The following is a 20,246-nucleotide window of genomic DNA, read 5'->3' on the forward strand; positions in this document are numbered from 1 at the left end:
ATTCGGGATTTCCATGGTGGTGCAGTGGTTAAGACACTGCGCTTCCACTGCAGGGGGCTTGGGTTCAATTCCTGGTCTGGGAACTAAGATCCCATATGCCGAGTGGCACAGCCAAAACAACAACAACAACAACACACAACACTGTCCAATCCATAGATTCCTTTTTCACTCTCCAGACATCCTGGAAGACAAATTATATGTGAGTTTGCTTTCTGAGGATAAATCTAGAACAATGTGTGTAAAACTGTTTAGGGCGATTTATGCCTGATATTTGGAAGGGCCCAAGAAATATCTCCATCCTAGAACCGAGTCTTACTCATTCAACACAAGTTGATTGAGCATCTGTGATATGCCAAGTGCTGTCACAGGCAAGATATCTGCCTGTTTGGAGTTAACATTCTTCAAGCAGTGGGAGGTATGGTAGACATAAAACAAACACTAAACAGAGTAAGTAAATTTATGATGATACATATTATGGAAAATTGTAAAAATTCAAGTGAAGTAAAGAGAACAGAGTGCTGGCCATTTATTCTTAATGTGATCAAAAGAATTTTCAGCACCCTGGGAGAGAAAATATGCAGCACCTATGAATTTGTCTGTTTGCTACCTCAGCTGGATAGAAGAGGAATCCCACTATTTATAATATTTCATGTAATTTGGGGGCTAACAATATAACATTTGCTCTAAAAATAGCCCATTGCTCACTAAAACTTTTCCCCAGTTATGGAAAATCTAATGCTTGTCATCCCTACAGTGCATCTTAACTTACATTTTTAAAAATTTGGGAATCAAGTTGTTTTAAAAAGGAAATCAAGTTCCTATACAAAGAAAGTTAAATGGGATAGTAAATAGATTTATTCTGATTTTTCATGAAGCTCAGTATGGACCTTCCTCCCTTCTAAACTACAGAGGTAACTTCAGCAAGTGCCCTAGACCAGGGCTTTCCAACGTGCCCTGTGCATAGAAATCCCCTGGGTATCTTGTTAACATGCAGATTCTGATTCTGTGGGTGTGAGGTAGGGCCCGAGATTCTGAGTTTCTACCAAACTCCTAGGTGACGCTGGACCATGCACCATACTTTGAGTAGCAAGTGGCTAGATGTGCTGAAGGGACAAACACTATGCCCAAAGCCCTGGTAGGAACCAGCGACCTTAACCCTTTTCCCTTTCCATTTTCACTTTTAGCTTGGTATGGGCAAAAGTGACCCACTTTGGGATAAAATTGTACAGTTTAACTATAGCTTTAGGTGCTCTGAGGCAGAACCAAATATAACCTTTTTTTTTTTTTTTTTTGGTGAACTTTGCAGGAAGTCTAGGCTCTCTCTTTCTGCTGCCCAAATGGCCACATTTAGCTTTTTGCACTTAGCTTGCTTTCAATTGGTCCACGCTAATGCACTCTGCCTCCTCCCTTTCTTGCTCCTAGAACTGTAAGAACTCAAACAGCTGCACCCAGCACAGAGAGCAGCCATACATTCTTCTGAAAATCCAGCAGAGCACACTCCCAAGGAGAAGCAAGCTGTGAAATGTGTTTGAGGCCCGTTATATCCTCCCTCTCATCCATGTTTATTTTCTTTGGACATTTGCACAGGAGAGCCCAGGCTGTTCTGATTGCTGTAGTCCCAAAGATATTCCACTGGAGAAGTTGGCAACTGCCTCTACAAACGGTCCTTCACTCTGACCGGGGTCTTTCTACAGCTCGTTGCAGTTTGCAGTACTTTGCAATGGTGAGCATGACAGTATTTTGATTTAGTTGTAGCAAAGAAAACAAAAAAGAAAAAGAAAAGAAAACCTGGAGCAGCTCCTATAGAAAGAAAGCTGTTAAGACTTTTTCCCCCACTACTACCAGAAGCGAGGACATTTCATACAAACCAAGTTGACTGGCCTTATAAAGCTTTCTCATTATAGGCTGAGCTGGTAACTAACAGAATTCAGTTCCTCCAATATAGTGTGTCTCCTAAAGGGACCAGCAGCACATGCAATTTTAGGAAGAGATGAGGAGGAAGAGGAGAAGAGGGGGATATTGTTTACAGAGACGCCTACATGAAAGGCCATAATTAATTAAGCAGTACTATCTGACGGGCCTCCTCTGTGTACTCTGCAGGGATGTCATGAGGAGTGGCACTTCGAGGTGACATGATCTGAAGGAGAAACACTGCCCACAGCACTCGATTGCTGTTAGGAAATCACATTCCTAAACAAAATTAAAGGAAAATGCTGGAGCCTTTTCATTTCCTGGGCATTGTTAGTGTGTGCCTGACAATTACTGACAGCTAGTCAGAACATTGTTTGTGTTCTTTGCTCTCTAGGCATTTCCTAATTATGAATAATAATCCCATTAATCATGCACTTGAAACAAGTAAATTATCCCGCAGAACATCATAATCAGTTGCATCAAAGAGCCTTCCAGGAAGCCCCCATGCGGCTCTGTTTCAGCTTCCCCATTTGCGGCTCTCCACGGGTACCCTCAGGAAGTCAGGAGTCGATGGCTGTCTCCTAGCACAGAAAGGCATCCATCAGCGGACACCTTTGCAGATGAAGCCACATCCTCTGAAACAACTGATTCTATTCACTTATTGAGGTTTTTGTTTGGTTTTTGTTTCTTTTGTTTTTTTAATGGCAGCCTCATGACTTGCCAGAGTTGCAAAGGACAAGTCCTTCCTTGGCAGCTACTAAGGGTTCTGACATTCACATTTCATCCTAGCCACCACCTGGACCTCCCTGTTGTGGTTAGATGTCCTCAGCATGGAAGTAAGCTTCCCCCAATCATAAAACTATCCTCAGTCCACTGATAAAATGAAAGTTGTTATTAAATTTACACAAAGGAGCCTTCCAACCTTCATATTTTTATAAGCAATTATTTTCTATAACCGTTCTCCTTTTCTTCCTCCTTTCTTCCCTTCCTTCTTTTCTAAATTTGCGTTGACATATGAGTGGTTGGCTCCCTCAATCTGTAATACATCTTTCTCCCAACCTTGCTCTCCAGTGTGATGGGAAGAAGGTTACCTTGCTGGAGATGTCACTAGAGTGGCAGGTCCTGGAAAATGGCTCTTGTCTTCTTTATATAGCATTTCTTCTTCTTAGCATGGTTTTATTTGAATCATCTCTTACCGCTGGGGATTTTTATTTCTTTTTTCGTAAAGAAGAAAGTAGACAAAATATATTGATTTCAAAACCAGATTCAGAACCACCAGCAACAGCAAGTCACACAAAGACTGTTTACATGGACGTGAAGTAAAGGAAAGAAGGGAAAACATTCTGTAATCAGTCAATATTTACATACAACATTTACTGTCATCCTTCTGAGCAGCAGATGCCTTGCCAGGCCCTGTATCTTTTTATGTGGGGGGTGAGAAGATATAAATACGAATAAAAGTTACTCCTTTTTGTCAGAGAATCAGCACTTTGATCAAAAAGAAGCTGAAATGTGACACAGAATTGCGTGAAGTCACACAGTGCCTCCAATTCCATGTTTACTAAATTGACTCTTCTTAACAGTTGAACATGCTGAGTGTCCAAATGGTACTTGGCTGTATAGAAGTGGTGGATGAATATCTAATGCATCACATAGCACATAGTACACTTGTAAATTTAATAGAAAAGCTGGGGATGTAGAAATTTAACACGTGATCAGGTGTGGCAGCCAGGGATATGCACCACTTAGATCTCCTTTCAAGAAAGAAGTGCTTTTCAGCAGCAAGGGGTGCATTTGGCTGACAGCTTCTAGCTGCACCGCGTTCAGGATCCACCTCAGTGTTCCAGAAAATGCTGCGTTCTTCCTGGGCAGCCCCAGTCAGTGGCTGGGCAGTAGTATTACTAGAGCCTGGCCATTTCTGCCCAATGCAGGGGACTATCAAGTAATCGTTGTCCCCAGCTCCCTCCTGGGTTGGCTGAGATTTTGTCAGATCTGCATTGTAGACTAAGGCTCTCTCTACCCAGTCCTGCCCCCTCCTTATCTTTCTCAGGCATTATCGCACAGTAATCATATGTGCTCACAACTCTGTCTCCATGTCTGTTTCCCAAGGGACCCCAATGATCCACTGTATCTGCCTCAACCTGTAACTAATGTAAAGAAAAATATAAATGATTTTAAATCAAAGCCAGAAATTATAAAATGTCTACAAACTTCTCCACCTCTAATAAATTTGCTTTTGCTAGGAAAAGAAGTTTTATTTCTCTGGGTAGGTCACAGTGCAAATGTATATTGGGGGAGTCTCAACTGGCTGTCCTGTGTCAAGGGAGGTGTGGTAGGGGCTGCTCCAAGTGCAAGGGGTTGAGGAATGCATTGTCCCTGGAGAAGTTAAAAACATAATAACGAAGTTAACTAAAGTTTGTATGCTTCTTATTATTAGCACGAGCCTAGTAATTTTAAACAATGTCAGTAATAAAATCACTTTCCCTGTCAAGGCAGACTGCACCCCTATCCCCCAGTCCCCACCTTGATATTCCGATATGAACTGTTTAAATTGTAAATGTGAAATGGTCTTTATTTTAACTACTCTCAACCATGGAATCTCAAATTCTCCTGTATAATATTGGGCAAATCCTTTATTTTTGGATATTAAAATTTTGTCTAGTCCTGTTTCAAACTCTGATATCACAGTTGTTATTCTAAAGATATTATAGTTAATGCTGGGTTTGTATCTAAAAAGGACTGGAGTCATAGAGCTTGTGATCTGTTCCCCTACTCACACTTCTTCCCCTCAGTGTCACGCCGTGTGTATACATGGGTGGCGGGGTGTGGGTGTGGCGGGGGTGGGGTATGTGTATATGCTGGTGGGGTATTCTCTCTACTTCCCTCTTAAGCATATAGCAGCTCCTCCAGGTTTGGAAACAGGGAGGAGAATCAGGAATGTAGTGATGTTTGTATATAACTGCTGCCTTTTGGAGCCCCATTTCTCACTTTAATGTCATCTAATTCTTTCTGTGTTACTGGTATGTAGGTGGAATGATGATACTCAGGGTGAGCATCAGCTTTACCCATGATCACTCCATCGCTGAGGACCCCTAGAGGGCAGTAGTCCATTATCTCCTGCTGGCCTCCTGCCAATACTCCATACTCCCAATCCCTTCTCTGGACTGAATATCCCAATGCTTGGTCTGTCAGTGGCTTGAGAAACCCTGGAGTTCCTCTTGGAACCACAGGAACTGTGTTGTCTTCTTCTCCAAGGACAATGGAAAACGGGTGTGGTGAAGATGCCTCCAAATTTTTCCCAAGCCCTCCTACACCATGATCTCTTAAAGTCTTGCTGGCCTCAGCCACTGCAGTGGGACTCCCATCTTCAGAAATCTCTAGATCAGAAAGTGGTATCAATCTTTCTCCTCCATATGCCACCAACCTCCAAAGAACACTTATTAAATTATTCTCAAAATTTTGTATTGACTCCCCTTAGGGTATGGCACCAAGACATCCAGATGAGAAAGTAGGAAAAGAGATCTCAGTCTCTCCTTCTCGCAGACTCAGCCAAAATATATGATTAACACAAACCTATCACTGTCAACATTTGGATTTAGGCGGAGAAACTTGTAAAAGGAAGGAAAGAGCCTTTCTTTGGGCACCTGCACGCTCCAAAACTGTCCAGCATGACTCTCTTTCCTCCCGTCTCTAAGTCTCTGCTAATTCTGGGATGGGAGCGTACACAATAGTATTAGAGCTAATTATATTGCCTCTAAATCCCTTCAAGAAGATGGTGTTCATAGAAAGGCCCTCCTCAGATGAAGTGGATTCGTAGGGTCTTTTGTTACAAGCTGTTTTTCCTAATAGCCAAGCCAGGACTAACAGGAAAAATCCCATTCAATATCTTATTACTCCAGTTTCTTACCTATAAGATGAAGGGTTAGACAAAAATAACCCCTAAAACTTTATTTCAGTTTTGATAGTGTATGGGTCAGGTATCTCTTACCAAGATTAGAATTACATCACTCCATCCCCACTAAAGCTAATTTATTTACTCACCACGTTTACTGAATCTTAACAGTGTCTCTGTAACACATCACTAAACTATTTGTTTATATTTTGTCTTCCTGTTATATCATAAGGCCCTCAATGGCAGCGGAACTGTATTCCATTCTTGTTATATCCTTATCACTTATGGGCCCTCCATAAATCTTGTTTGAAGGAATGTGTGGTACATATAATTTTTTAATGCAAATTACAGATAACTGAGTTTTACCAGTAGCTTGTTGTTAGAAAAATATCAGTAAATAAGTCAATGTTTATCATTACCTTTCTATGAATCGAGCATCATGCCCTAATTTTGGGAGATTCAGAGGAAATAGAAAATATGGTTCTTGACCTCATGAAGCACAAACTCTAACTGGGAAAGCAAAATGAGACTAAAGACAGAGTTGAGTCTTAGTACACAAGCTAAGAAGTAGATGAGCAAAAGATCAAAAAGCAAACACACGTCAGCCACATGTTCTATGACTAACGTGATAGGATGTAAAATAATTGGTCTTCTACTGGGGGGTGAAAGAATAACCGTTTATAATTGAGGACCCCCACATCACAAATAAATGCAACACACTCAGTAGTTGGTGCAGCCTGGTGAAGTAGTAAAATGTTGCACTTGGGCTCATAGTCTCTGGAGCCAGCACACACCTTATTACATTGGTTATTTTCAGGAAGATAATAATCCTCTTTGTGCCTCAGCTTTCTCTTATGGGAAATGGGAATAATAGAATTTCCCCACAGGGTCGCTGTGAGAATCAAGTAAGTAAAAACAAGAATATGGCTTGACACTCAATTACCACAATACCAATGTTTTCTGTTCTTCTTATGGAATATATCACATTATTGAGGTTGTGAAAACACTAATGCAGAATTTCTCATATTTTTAAGGAAATAAAAATCAGAGTCCTTGGCAGGGGTTACAAATATACATACACACATTCACATTCACGTGCAGCTTTTAAAGACACTGAAAAATTTTTACAATCTTGAGGTGTACAATTCTGGAGATTATACTATGGATGAGTCTGAGTGGTCAGCAAATCCTTGTGTAATTTTCAATAATCAAGCTTCTTTGGCAAGAATTTTCAAGATAAATTGGTTTAATAAATCATGCATTTTATTCCCTGGCATTATGATAAGGCTATAGATTATGTTCCTTTCAAGCAAAAATCAAATACAGATGCAATTTAGTCCTAGAGCAACTGTACAAAATGATACAATGAAACTTTTCCCAGTCTTACTTGTCAGGGCCAACATATGAGGAAAAAATATGTAATCAGGCATTCTGCTATCAGCTGGTAGACTCCCCAGGAAGCAGATGATACTTCAGCATCATCAGGGCCCCTCCATTGCATGGGCTTCTGGTAATGCTGAGAGTTTCTTGGAGTTGTAGAGTATTGTAGATGGGGAGAGGAAACCAGATTGCAATCAGGAAACCTGTTTAAAAAAATCATTGCTGACAGATTTTCTAAAGTTTCTCAGAGAAAAGAACCTGAATTTCTAAGATTACAAACACTTGTTATCATTTCTTTTTGCATTTCAAATAAATATTCAATTTCCAACTTAACTTTGTATTTATAATTTTGTATTTTTTTTCTTAAAGGAAAACCCCCAAATTGTATAAACTTCAGATCCCACAAAATCCAGAGCTGCCATTACTACTGACTTCTTAGCTTTTGCTCCAACTTCTACTATTTATTTTCAGACCTTTCTTCATCCCATCCATCCCAATTTAATTTCTGTTGGTCTCCCAACTTGTAATTAGTGGAAGGAAGGTAAATGTTCCCAAATTATTTTCTTTTTCATGAATCAGTGGGAGTAAATGTAAACTGGGACTGTACATTTGATCTTCAATGAAAATAGATATTGGTCGATGTTAAAAATTGTATTGTAGCCTGTTTTTGCCACTTCTATTCAAAATAACTTCAATCCAGCCAGAGCAATGAGGGAAGAAAAAGATATAAAAGACACTGAAATTGGGTAGGAAGAGGTAAAAGTATCACTGTTCATAGATGACATGATCCTATATGTTTAAGACCGTAATGATCTCATACACACACACACACACACACACACACGCACGCACGTGCACACACACATGCACACACACACTTTTAGAACTATTAAATTAATTCAGCAAAGTTTTAGGACACAAAATCAACACAAAAAATTAGTTTTATATTAGTTTTGTTTCTCTACACAGATAATAACCCAAAAATGGAAGTTAAGGGGAAAAAGTTCCATTTATAATAACATCAAAAAGAAGAAAATGCCTAGGAATAAACTTAACCAAGGAGGCAAAAGAGTTATACACTGAAAACTAAAAACACTGATGAGAGAAATTAAATGAGACATAAATGTATGGAAATATATCCTGTATTCATGAATTAGAAGACATTATATTGTTAAGATATTAATACTACCAAAGCAATCTATAGATTCAATATAATCCCTATCAAAATTGTAATGATGTATTTTGAAGAAACAGAAAAATCATTCTAATATTCATATGGAATCTCAAAAATCACAAAATAGCCAAAACAATTTTTAAAAAGAACAAAGGTGGAGGACTCAGACTCACTGTTTTCAGAGTTTATACAAAGCTATAGTAGTCAGAACAGTGTGGTACTGTCATAAAGACAAACATATAGACCAATGGGGTAGAATAGAGAACCCAGAAATAAACCCTTACATGTATGGTCAAATGATTTTCTTCAAGGGTCCAAGACCATTCAACAGGAAAAGGAGAGTCTTCAACAAATGGTGTTGGGAAAACTGGACATTCACATGCAAAACAATGAAGTTGGAACCTTATCTCACACCATAAACAAAAAATAACTCAAACTGGATAAAAGACATAAACATAAGAGCTAAAAATATAATAGTTTTATAAGAAAAATGGAGAAATCTTCAGGATGATAGATTTGGCGATGATTTCTTTGATATGACACCAAAAGTGCAATCCACAAAAGAAAAAAATTGATAAATTGGACTTCATCAAAATTTTTTTAAATATACGCATCAAAGGACATTATCAAAAGAGTGAAAAGGTAATCCACAGAATGGGAGAAAATATTTACAAACCATATATCTATAATGGATTAACATCCAAAATATATAACTCTTACAACTCAACAATAACAAAAAAACAACCCAATTAAAAATAGACAAAGGATTTGAAAAGCCATTTCTCCAAAAATGATATACAGATATTCATGGCCAATAAGTACATGAAAAGTTGCCCAACATCACTAATCATTTGGGAAATGCAAATAGACTCCACAATGAGGTGCCAGTTACCATCCATTAAGATTGCATATGAAAAAGAGAAAGACTGCATTATAAGAAAAAAAAGGAAAGAAAAAAAGAAAAAAACGAGTATTGGTAAGAATGTTGAGAAATTGGAATTCTTATGCATTGCTGGTAGGAGTGCAAAATTATGCAGTCACTGTGGAAAACAGCACAGCACTCCTCAAAAGATTCAACATAGGATTACCGTATGATCTAGTAGTTCCACTTTTGGGTACATATGCAAAATATTGAAAGCAGGGACTCAAAGAGATATTTGTATACCTATGTTCATATAAGCATTACTCACAATAGCCAAAAGGTGGAAAGAGCCCAAATGGGCATCAGCAGATGAGTAAGTAAACAAAATATGGGTATATACATACAATGGAATATTATTCAACCTCAAAAAGAAATGAAATTCTGACACATGCTACAGCATAGAGGAATGAACAAACCTTGGTGACATTATACTAAGTGAATAAGCTAGTCACAAAAGGGTGAATATTGTATGATTCCACTTATGTGAGATACCTAGAGCAATGAACTTCCTAGAGACAGAAAGTAGAATTGTGGTTGCCAAAGTCTGTGATGAGGAGTGAATGGGAAGTTACTGTTTAAAGATACAGAGTTGCAGTTTGGAAAGATGAAAAAGTTCTAGAGAGAGTGGTAATCGTACAACAATGTGAATGTACTTTAATGCCTTTGAACTGTACGTTTCAGAGGGTGAAAATGGTAAATTCTGTTGGGTATATTTTATAATAAAGAATTAAAATATAAAAAAAGAATTATATTCAAATTGATGCTTAATTTTTAAAAAATTACAAGTGATCTAGGTCTCCGAGGTCATACCATGTATGCATCAAGTGTACCTTTTCCTGCTGATTTCAGGATTTTCCTACAAACTAATTTTAATCATACAATTCTCATTAAGTTTTGTTCTTGAAGAGTTAGCTTTCACTTTGCAGTTTGTACCTATGATTATACAAACCCATTGACAGTCACAAAGCTAACTTCTGTGTACACTCAGAAGACAGACAATGGTAAGGAAGCATGTTGATGCCAAGGGCAAAGGTAAATACATGACGTGCACTGTAAGGTCAGATACTGTAGAATAAGTGCAGTTTGTCACTTGTTTCCTAGATTTTCAAAATCAGTCTTAGAACCATGACTGTCCCTATATCAAGTTAAGAAAATGAGTTTTTAAGTAGAGAAAGATAAACTTTTCTAATTTGGAGTCAGAGGACTGGTATGAGAAGAAATGAGAAGCAGCCATCCAAAGGCCTCCAGTGTGAACGGTGCGGTGCAATTAGGGTTTGGCTGACTTGCACTTTCAGGGGAAAGTCACTACCCAGCAATGCTGTGTAGGCAAAAATTGGGTCATCACATTTCCTTCTTTTCCTGACAGTGTTCCAGAAGAATATTTATTTTCAGACTGTAACCCTGATTCTTCAGTTTCTAAAAGACTCAGCTGAAACTGTTTAAGGGAGGAACCAGTAAACATTGTCAGCCATATTCCAGCAGCCTAGCTCAGAGACAGTAAAGGTCCACATATGTATTCACGTACACATAGGGACACATCTATTCTATTTATTTTAAGCAAGCATTAGAAATAAACTTATTTTTTTATTCTTGGAACACTGACCCAAGAGTACCACAGATACCTTTATGTAAATTCTTTTGGAGATGTACATTCTAAAACCACAGCTAGCTAAAACAGTCTCACCAGATGGATAGATGATTTTCCCTGCTAAACTCAGAGCTGTGCTGAGATAATCATAGTCACTTTCATCCTTTCCTTGGTGGGGACTAATACACAGAAGTAGAGCATTCCTCTCTACTCCTTTTGATAAAATAGCTGTTGACACAGATTGACTGATTTCTCCAGTTAGCCTAAAACGCCTCAAATTCTATGCACTGATGAAACAATATGGATTCAATAGCTATTAAAATATATAAGGATGTCTGCTTTTATCATCATCAGCACCATTATCATCACACATTATACATACAAAATCGCCAAACATATTCAAAGAATAATGACGTGAACAATACAGTCATTAGCCAATATAATGCCTTTGTGTGATTAGAAAAAGCTCTGTTTCAGGCTGTGTGTCAAACTGAGGTCTTCCCATGTGTATCATTTTTGAATACAGGTTGAAGGGGCAATAGCTACCTAGTACATATTCTTCTCATGGAAGAAATCTAAAAGTTCTCCAAGGTTGGGTGGAAACACCATGCCTCTTAAGACCTAGGTTTGGAACTCACAACTTGTCACTTCCACACACTTCTTTTGGCCAAAGCAAGCCAAGTGACCAAGTCTAGCATCAGTGGGATGGGGATGTAGAAGTACTCTCTTCTCAAGGAGGAACAAATAAAAATTCTCAGTCATGTTTCAGTAGCCTAGTCCAAAGACAACAAACATCCTCATATACATTCACATATAGGGGTGGGAGATATGTATTTGCTGAACAATAATAGAATTTGTCATACTCATAATCATGATATTTATTTCTTTAATCATATTAAACGTGAGTGATAATTCTAGTACCTGCAGTCTTTGTGGATCTATACTGAAGTTTAATGTTTTTATCAACATTCATTTATGGTACTTTCCGTGTGTGTGTGTGTATGTGTGGGTTACTGTGGTCTTATATGTCACACAAGTTTAACTGGAATAATTTTTGGACTTCGAAGTACAGTCTTCCAGAGAGAACTGGATTTACTTCAGCTAAGTAAGTGATGATGTATTCAGCCATAGAAGTTGTGGTTCCCATACTTTTTGGAGGAAGAAGCAGTTTGTCAGGAAAGACATAGACAAATTAGTAAAGGAGCCAAATATTCTTCAGAGAGAACATAAAATATATAACATCTGACTCCTTTCTCATTTGGGATCCCACATTCTTAGCATTCTTAGAAATCTTTTTATAAATTAACTGGGCAGGCACCTGTAGAAAGGAATGTGGAATGGTAACTAAGGCTTAATCAGGCCTTAAATTACCAGGATGTATTAGACCAGGAAGCTTACGACTGCAACAACCAATGACCAACTCCCAAATCTTAGCGCCTTAATATAATACCAATCGAGTGATGGCTTATGCAGTAGTTTAACATGGGTGTTTGGTAGGCAGCCTTTGATGGAATGATGCCGAGACCAGGTTCTTCCTTCTTATAGTACTGCTGCCACAGCAGACTTCAGGTTCTCCTGCTGTTTTTTTGTTTGTTTGTTTTTTCTTCTGTCTGCCATAGGAAAGTAGAAGATCAAGAGATATTTTGTTGTATTGGACCTGGAAGTGGTGTCCATCACTTCCATCCACATGGCCTCATCTGCTGCAAGGGAGGTCAGAAAACGTGAAATGGAAATGGGTTTGGTAAATAACCAGCCAGTATCTCTGATGCATGGAGTTCCAAGCAAAACAGGTTGAATCTAGGGACTTCTCTGGTGGCGCAGTGATTAAGAATCTGCCTGCCAATGCAGGGGACATGGGTTCAATCCCTGGTCTGGGGAGATTCCACATGCCACACAGCAACTAAGCTCATGTGCCACTACTACTGAGCCTGTGCTCTAGAGCCTGCAAGCCGCAACTTTTGAGCCCGCGAGCCACAACTACTGAAACTCACGTGCCTAGAGACCATGCTATGCAACAAGAGAAGACACTGCACAGAGAAGCCCACGCACCACAATGAAGAGTAGCCCCCGCTCACAGCAACTAGAGAAAGCTGGCATGCAGCAATGAAGACCCAATGCAGCCAACATTAAAAAAAAAAAAACAGGTTGAATCTAAACATTTCCTATGACTAAATAACTCAAATACCACATGGGATGGCTCTGAGATTAATGGTTGCATATTAATAGTAAAATTACAGGTTATAATGTATGTTATACTTGTGATATGTGGTAGCCACAGCTGATTGTGACAGTGGGAGGAGACACAGCATTTTATCTCCACACTCTCGTACACTCCTCACCTCCAAATAACAAAAGGAACTCAAAGAAAAAAACGTACCAGCAAAAGTGTTACTGTATCAGTAAACAGGAATGATATGGGGCTGTTCACCTGATTTTTTTAAATTTTTATTTATTTATTTATTTTTGGGGGGTACACCAAGTTCAATCATGTTTTTATACACATATCCCCGTATTCCCTCCCTCCCTCGACTCCCCCCCACCCTCCCCGTCCCAGTCCTCTAAGGCATCTTCCATCCTCGAGTTGAACTCCCTTTGTTATACAGCAACTTCCCACTGGCTATTTTACAGTTGGTAGTATATATATGTCTATGCTACTCTCACCTGATTTTTAACAGTGACACTGTGAGGTAGAGGTAGTGTGGAGTCAAATCTGGCCCTCTGTGTTCTGCTTATAGTGAGTCACTTTGGCATGACAGTAGAGGTTTGGGAATGGTCTCTCCAGATTTCTGTACATGGGCATTAGTCTCTGGCTTTCCTGTAAGCTGACTAGCATTTGTTTCCAGGGGTGGATGCAGAATTCTTCAATTTATATTCGGGTTTCAACTCCAGACATGAGGTAGTTCCCACAGAATACAATATTCCAGTATGTGGTCTCTGATCCAGATGCCAGAAGTGGGATGCTGCTGCTGGTGAGCCCACGGGGGGAGGGATGGATAACCTTGCAATGCTGATACAGGAACTTACAGAAATATGGAATGGATTATTAAAAACCACTGTGACCTTATTTGCACCCCTAGCATGTGAAGAGGGATTTTTCTGGTATACTTACAACTAGCAAAAAATAATATTGCTGCCTGTTACATGGAGAAGGAAATTGATCATCACAAAGTATGCTGCAATTTTATCTCCGGAATGATGTAGCTGTGTGCTTCCACAGTTTGCTTGTCTGCTTGGCAGGGTTGTGATTCTCTCATAACTTCTGAGTCCTCTGAAGCGATGCATAGATGTCTGCAGGAGGCTGGCTTTCTTTTACTCAGTGAGAAACTGACCTTGAACATTGTCATCAGCTGGCAAAGTAATGATCCCATTTCTTGTTGAAACAAGCTGTCCATTTGCTTCAAAAATGTCTTTTGAAGAAGAGGGGGAAAAAGTTTTTTTAAAAAAGGCCTGAATCAAGAAGGCTTGAGTTCACAACATAGTTTGTACCCTGCAAGTTAGAGGCACTGTCTCATGCCAGTCCTACTTTTGATTGTTTCAAAGGCTGCCAAGGCCATGTGGTAGAAGGATGATGAGCCAACGGATCTCCTAGAATAACTCTGGCTGAGGTCTGTTTTTATTTGTATATCCTGCTTACCCTTTCCCCAGGACTTCCTAATTGTATTTTTCCATAGCAATTATGGGATAAGGATCTCTATTGCTATAGAACCAACCTCTCATAACTCACCAAACTACTCACAACTTGATGGATGCTCAAGAGACTGCCCTGATTTATTATAATGAACCATTCCTTGTCTATGTCCTCTGAGACTTGTTGACATGAGTAGACATTGTAGATCACGTAAAACTAGAAATCGGGATCTAGAATTTGAATTCTAGGCATCCTGAATTGAATTCTGAAAATATTTCTAAGGCAGAGAGAGGAACTAGATGGGTTCTTAACCAAGCAAGAGAGATCCAGATCTCAAATTTTCAGAATGAGATTCAGTGGGTACTACATAAAATAAGAGGATTGCTTCCCGGAAATGCAAGAACACCAGGACATTTGGGGCTCCTCCTTATGCAAAAAGCCACCAAGATTTACTATGCAAACAATTCTAGTTGAATGTATAACAAAGAAGCACTAACTGTATTCCAAATTCTCTCTTCTCCATGCCATGGAGAAGAAGCTCAGCGATTGAATCAGCCCCAAGTGAGCACCAAGCAAAAAGAAGTCCTATGCAGGATTTACAAGAGAAAGTGACTGAATGGGCCAGCATGTGTGCATTCAGGGAATTAGTCCCCAGAGAAGACCGCATGAAAGACCACACTGGATTCCTAAGAACGGCATACAGGAAGTGGCCACCTTATGTGCACTCAAGAAATCACAGATGAGAAAAGGCATGGTGAAAGGGCATCTGATGCAGGATACTTAACATTTAGGGGTTGGAAGATGCCTACGTGTGTGTTCTTTGAGAAAAAGTTTAAGAAAAGGCCAACTGAATGGGATCCTAACCTAGATTCCTAAGAAGTAAGCATTCCTAAGAAGTATCCTATGTGTGGACACTCAGGGAGTCAGCCCCAAGAGAAGGTCAAGTGGAAGATGTAGGTTGGGTTCCTGAAAGAAAGGGTGGGGAAAAGAGAGAATATGAGGGTAGGAGCTCTCTTTATCTGTTATCAACTGATGAAAAGAATTTGTCCAGATGAGATACAGAGAAATGAGGTCCATAATAAATTTCTTATTTTTTTTATTTAAGTATACTTGATATATAATATTATATGTTACTGGTGTACAATATAGTGATTCACAATTTTTAAAGGTTATACTCCATTTATAGCTATTATAAAATATTGGCTATATGCCCTGAGTTGTGCAGTATATCCTTGTAGCTTAGTTTATACCTAATAATTTGTACCTCTTAATCCCTTACACTTACATTGCCCCTCCCCACTTCCCTCTCCCCACGGGTATCCACTAGCTTGTTCTCTGTGAGTCTGCTTCACTATTATATTCACTAGTTGTAGTTTTTAGATTCTACATATAAGGGATATCATACAATATTTGTCTTTATCTGACTTATTTCACTTAGCATAAAATCCTTCAAGTCCACCCATGTTGCTGGAAATGGCAACGTTTCATTCTTTTTTATGGCTGAGTACTATTTCTTTGTCTCTATATACCACATCTCCTATATCCTTTCATCTGTTGGTGGACGCTTAGGTTGCTTCCATAGCTTGGCAATTGTAAATAATGTTGCTATGACCATAATACCCAAGGCAATCTACAGATTCAGTGCAATCCCTATCAAAATACCAATGGCATTTTTCACAGAATTAGAACAAATAATTTAAAAATTTACATGGAAAAACAAAAGAAACTGAATAGCCAAACAATCTTGAGAAAGAAGAACAGAGCCAAAGGAATTACACTCTCTGTTTTAAGAATATTACAAAGCTACAGTCATCAAAACAGTATGGTACTGGCCCAGAAAACAGACCTATAGATCAATGGAACAGGATAGAGAGCCCAGATATAAACCGACACACTTATGGTCAATTAATCTACAACAAAGGAGGCACGAATATACAATGGAGAAAATACAGTCTCTTCAACAAGTGGTGCTGGGAAAACTGGACAGCTACATGTAAAAGAATGAAATTAGAACATTCTCTAACATGATATACAAAAATACACTCAAAATGGATTAAAGATCTAACTGTAAGACCAGACACTATAAAACTCTTAGAGGAAAACATAGGTAGAACACTCTTTGAAATAAACCAAAGCAAGATCCTTTTTGACCCACCTCCTAGAATCATGGAAATAAAGTAAAAAATAAACAAATGGGACCTAATGAAACTTAGAAGATTTTGCACAGCAAAAGAAACCATAAACAAGACAAGAAGACAACCCTCAGAATGGGAGAAAATATTTGCCAATGAAGCAACTGGCAAAAGATTAATCTCCAAAATATACAAGCAGCTCAATACCAAAAAAGCAAATAACCCAATCCAAAGATGGACACAAGACCTAAACAGACAGTTCTCCAAAGAAGACATGCAGATGGCTAACAAACACATGAAAAGATGCTCAACATCACTAATCATTAGAGAAATGCAAGTCAAAGCCACAATGAGGTATCACCTCACACCAGTCAGAATGGTCATCATCAAAAAAATCTAGAAACGATAAATGCTGGAGAGGGTGTGGAGAAAAGGGAACCCTATTGCACTGTTGGTGGGACTGTAAATTGGTACAGCCACTATGGAAAACAGTATGGAAGTTCCTTAAAAAACTAAAAATAGAACTACCAAATGACCCAGCAATCCCACTCCTGGGCACATATCCTGAGAAAACCATAATCCAAAAAGAAACATGTACCAGTGTTTGTTGCAGCACTATTTACAATAGCCAGGACATGGAAGCAACCTAAAGCTCATCAACAGATGAATGGATAAAGAAGATGTGGCACATATATACAATGGAATATTCCTCAGCCATAAAAAGGAATGAAACTGAGTTATTGGTAGTGAGGTAGAGGGACCTAGAGTCTGTCATACAGAGTGAAGTAAGCCAGAAAGAGAAAAACAAATACCATATGCTAACTCATATATATGGAATCTTAAAAAATGGTATTGAATCCAGTGACAGGGCAAGAACAAAGATGCAGATGTAGAGAACGGACTTGAGGACACGGGGTGTGGGTGGGGGATGAAGGGGAAGCTGGGACGAAGTGAGAGAGTAGCATTGACATATATACACTACCAAATGTAAAATAGCTAGTGGGAAGTTGCTGCATAACGTAGGGAGATCAACTCAATAATGGGTGATGACTTAGAGGGCTGGGATAGGGAGGGTGGGAGGGAGTCATGGGAGGGAGGGGGTATGGGGATATATGTATAAATATAGCTGATTCACTTTGTTGTACAGCAAAAACTGGCACAACAGTGTAAAGCAATTATATTCCAATAAAGAGCTTAAAAAAATTTAAAAAACTGACCTTATTGAAAAATGGGCAAAAGAAACTGAACAGACATTTCTCCAAAGAGGAAATGCAGATGGTCAACAGGCACATGAAAAGATGCTCAGCATCACTAATCGTCAGGGAAATGCAAATCAAAACCACAATAAGATATGACGTCATAACTGTCAGGATGGCTATCATCAAAAAGAACGCAAATAAGGAATGTTGGCAAGGATGTGGAGAAGAGGGAACCCTTGTATACTATTGGTGGGAATGTAAGCTGGTATAGTCACTGTGGAAGACAGCATGGAAGTTTCTCAAAAAACTAAAAATAGAACTACCATATGATCTAGCAATTCCACTCCTGGGTACATATCTGAAAAAAACAAAAACACTAATTTCAGTGGCTACACCCACTCCTGCCTTGTAAAAATAACAGAATGCTCCTCTCAAAGTTACATTGCGATGTGAGCACAGGTTTGTTGTTTTTGATACAGCTTTACAAAAAAGTTGGCACCAAATGCACATTAAAAAAGTTTTAAGGCTTAATAAAAATACAGACTAGTAATTTCTCAATGCAGCTTGAAGGCTGAGAAAAGGATACTAAGAGTTAATGAATCTTCCAAATACAGGCAGTCCCCAATGTACAGAGCATTTTGCAAATACAAATGGCCTCCCCCATGGGTTCAAAGGAACAAAAACTTTTCTACGGCTCCTCCCAGTGACCAGACTACCCAGGCTCTCTAATCCCACACCCACAGCCGCAAGGAGGGAAAGGAAGAGGGAAGATGGGGACAGAAGTAAGCCGACATGGTTACTGCTACCCAGAGGCTCTGCTCTGATTGTGTTTTCTCCTTCCCCCAGGTATCTACCCCCAGCTCTGCCCCAGAAGTCCCTGCCAGGGAACAGATCTAGAAAGCTCTTCCCCTCACGTGGTGATGGTGAGGCAGAAGCCCTGAGGGCCAGAAGCACATCAGGGTCTTCTTGGCAATCCAGTTTGGAATTTGCAAATCATTTTCTTGCTTATTAAAAAATAAAACAGTTATAAATAGCAGTTCATTTCTACCTTTGGAACAGCTCATTGTAAGTAAAACAAGTTAGTGTGTTTGAGTTTAAAAGCTAACCACCATTTATGACATTTTTTTAATGGGGAAAAAATGCTCTGAATTCCAGACAACTTTCTTATAAATGACTATCTGAAGGATGGAGATAGGAAGCACTTGATACAGTCACATGGAATGAGTGTTCCTCAGCTCCAAAGTCAGCAGGGGGATAAGAAGGGAGAATGTCTTTGGTTGGCAAAGCACTGTGTGAACCCCCAGTGCCAGTGGAAGATGTGGACCTCAGCAGGGAGCTCCTGCAGGCACTTGAGGGTCCAGGCCACTAGAAGTGTGACTACATTTTAATAATGAAGACATTTCTAGCACCTGCATTAGCTTTGTAGGCATTCGTACCAGTAGCCCCCCGCCCCCCCCCCCCCCGCCAAATTGTTGGTCCCATGTGACTGCAGTACAGGCACCGACACTGTAGCCCATTAGTGGCTCTATGGGAGAAACTTTCTTCTGACAGATTGTAGCAGCAAGACTCTTGCCAGCCCGTTATCTGTGCTGCAAACTCCATGGAATGGGCCAGCTGATACTTTACTGCCAAGCAATTTAATCTCCTGGTCTAAGGCCTCTAAGTCTCGTCTGGAAACCATGAATATGGCCCAGAGGTTCTGCAAAGCTTTACAAAGAGTGGACTAAGAAAACTTCCCTTCTTCTTTGGTGTACTTGAGCAACGGACTTTTTTCCTAGAAAGTTGTCAGAAACAGACCAGAGTCAAATAGTTTGACATTTTTTAATGGGGAAAAAAATGCTCTGAATTCCATACAACTTTCTTATAAACGACCATTTGAAGGATGGAGACAGGAAGCACATGATAGCGTCACATGGAATAAGTGTTTCTCGGCTTCAGAGTCAGCAGGGGGACAAAAAGGGAGAGGGTCTTTGGTTGATATATGTGAAAAAAACAAAAACTACTAGTGCTAATTGATGAATTTAGTAAAGTAGCAGGATACAAAATTAATGCACAGAAGTTTCTTCATTCCTATACACTAACAACAGAAAATCAGAAAGAGAAATTAAGGAAACACTCCCATTTACCACTGCAACAAAAAGAATAAAATACCTAGGAATAAACCTACCTAAGGAGGCAAAAGACCTGTATGCAGAAAACTATAAGACACTGATGAAAGAAATCAAAGATGATACAAACAGATGGAGAGATATACCATGTTCTTGGATTGGAAGAATCAACATTGTGAAAATGACTATACTACCCAAAGCAATCTGTAGATTCAATGCAATCCCTATCAAAAATGGCATTTTTCACAGAACTAGAACAAGAAATTTTACAATTTGTATGGAAACACAAAAGACCCTGAATAGCCAAAGCAA

This window comes from Hippopotamus amphibius, chromosome X, assembly GCF_030028045.1.
Source record: "Hippopotamus amphibius kiboko isolate mHipAmp2 chromosome X, mHipAmp2.hap2, whole genome shotgun sequence".
Classification (NCBI taxonomy): Eukaryota; Metazoa; Chordata; class Mammalia; order Artiodactyla; family Hippopotamidae; genus Hippopotamus; species Hippopotamus amphibius.